Source organism: Zingiber officinale, chromosome 6B (genome assembly GCF_018446385.1).
Source record: "Zingiber officinale cultivar Zhangliang chromosome 6B, Zo_v1.1, whole genome shotgun sequence".
NCBI classification, from domain to species: Eukaryota; Viridiplantae; Streptophyta; class Magnoliopsida; order Zingiberales; family Zingiberaceae; genus Zingiber; species Zingiber officinale.
In genome coordinates, this window is record NC_055996.1 from 106,811,973 (window position 1) to 106,814,497 (window position 2,525).

The 2,525-nt window shown below is 39.5% G+C and overlaps 1 non-coding gene across 1 annotated transcript; it reads right to left on the reverse strand.

Annotated features, from left to right (window-relative positions):
- Positions 1-1,435: 1,435 nt before the first annotated feature.
- On the reverse strand, positions 1,436-1,541 carry LOC121993327. The gene has a single exon (XR_006115188.1). It is a non-coding gene; the product is annotated as a small nucleolar RNA R71 (small nucleolar RNA).
- Between the last annotated feature and the right edge of the window lie 984 nt (positions 1,542-2,525).

The following is a 2,525-nucleotide window of genomic DNA, read 5'->3' on the forward strand; positions in this document are numbered from 1 at the left end:
AACTCGGTGGCTGGCTCAGAGGAATCGGTCACTCGGCGCAAGAGAGGAACGAGAGGAGCGTCGGCTGCCGGTGCTCGGAAGAGGAGAAGGGCCGGCGCTAGGGCACAAGTGACGGCGGCCGGCGCTGAAGTTTGTCTAGGGCAGAGGCTGTCGACGATGGAGGAGGTGAAATGCTCGGTGACCAGGAGGAAAGGCTCGGCTTCACTGAGAAAAAGAGAAGATAAAGGGAGAAACCGCCACAGCCGGCGGTTAGGGCTCGGAGAAAGGCTGAGAGGAAATCGGCGTCGGGGAAGGCTCGGGCTCGCGGGAGAGGAAAAAGAAACGGGGAAATAAAAAAAAATAAGGAAAAAGAAAAAGAAAAAGAAAAATTAAATCTTTTCCTCATTAAAACAGAGTAAGCCTAAACAGGCTTTTTCGGCCTCGTTTTTATCCCCGTGAACTCGTCCATACGAGCTCCGAAAAATTCCCGAAAAATTTCTAAAAATTCCAGAAAATTCCCTTATTAATATTCGCCTATTTCCGGTATTTTACAAGAGCATGGACATAGAGGGTAGAAACTAAACAATCTATGTAGTATCTCCTAGTATTACAATGAAACCGAAATCGTAGAATCCATCTCCCGAAACTCATTCCCTCCAAGATCTCTTCTCTCTCTCTCAACCTTCTTTCTCTCTTCAATCACTCTCGTTAGTTTGCAAGCGCCAAAACTAACTTTCGACCGTCTAGATAACCTACTTGTGACATCTTTAGTGCTTAACCAATAGTCCCTGTGGATTCGACAAATCTTTTATATTACTGACAATGAAATCGTACACTTGCGGTTGCGTAACAAGTTTTTGGCGCCGTTGCCGGGGACTGTTCGCGTTAACATTAGTAGATTAGCAATTTAGTTAATCTAGACTTGTGAATAGTTTTTTTGTTTTTCTATTTTCATAACTAAAAAAAAAATCTACATTTCCTTTCTTGTCTTAAAATTCTGCATTTATTTTTTTTTTCACATAGCATTTTACTTCTTGTCTTTCATTTTTTTCCTTTTTTTAATTCTTCTCATAAATATTTTTTCTTAGATACCATGAGCGCTAACATGTCAAGCAGGTCCTTAAGAGATTTTTCTCCACCCATTTATGCAAGATTTTTATCTCCCATTGTGCAACCTCATATTGAAGCAGAAAGTTTCCAACTAGACCCAGAGTTAATTTCCAGAGAAGAAGTATCAGAAAGTCCTTATCTGCACCTTGAGAGATTTCTAGAGCTTTGTGATATGGTGGACTATGAAGGGTGTCAGCGGATGCAGTTCGATTGATGATATTTCCTTTCAGTATCAAGGATAAAGCAAGGACTTGGTTATATTCTCTTCGTCCTCAAAGCATCACAAGTTGGGAACAATTGGAGTAGCAATTTCTGAATCATTTTTTCCCTCTAAGCAGAACAATCTACATGAGGAGTTGCATCACAAATTTTGTTCAAGCAAATGGAGAATATTTATTTGAAGCATGGGACAGATTCAAGAGTCTACAAAGGCAGTGCCCTCACCATGGCTTGGAAAAATGGCTTACCCTGCACATATTTTATAGGGGAATTTATTTTTCAGATAAATGTTATTTGGATTCATCAGCTGGAGGTTCTTTTATGAATAAAAGTGTGGACGAAGCATATACATTGATTAATCAAGTGACATTGAATCTCCAAGAATGGTCAGATAAAAGTTGGATGGAATCTCCTTCAAATATTCAAGAAGTGCAAGTCATAAATACTAGAGAGCCTGTCAAACGAAATACAGTTCAACCATCCAAGAATGTCGAAATTCGGAAGTTACAGAATGAGGAGTTCAAACATTTGGGGGCAAAGATTGAGAGCATAGTTTCAAAATGGTTCAAAGAAGATCCCCCTCCTACACAAATAAGATCTAGTGAAAAGTGTAATGATGGTAAGTTGAGGAGCGGCAAGAATCATGAAGAACTTCTGAAAAATGGCTTGTATAAAATTAAGGAGAAGAACAATAGAAGACCACATGAACTCAGTTCCATTATTCTAGGAGGTTCCCAAATGCCACAAGTACATTTCCCTCAACGATTGATCAGACCATCACTAGACAGGCAATTTGAACCTCAGCCATATGCTCAACCTTTCCCAGGACCTTCACTAAAGGTTCCTTTTCCACAAAGGCTAGTGTGAGTCAATGAAAATGAAGACTTTGGCCAATTCTGTGACACTAATATGGTTGAGTGTAGATTTCTGGATACATATGAAGATGAGAACTCTTCAGATGAGGATTGTGATAATAATGCAGTGGATAATAAGTTTTCATATCTTCCTCCAGATTTTACAGGATGTTATAGTGACATTGAATTTTCAGATGATGAATGTATTGAGGTAGATCAACGTAAAAGTGCAAATGAAGTCAATGGTCCTCCTATAGTTGATTCTCCTATTGAAGATATAGACGTTGGTTTATTTTTTGATGCTTGTGTTGATAATGATGATTTGGAAGGAAGTGTAGGGAGCTGTGGTGTGGAAACAACATC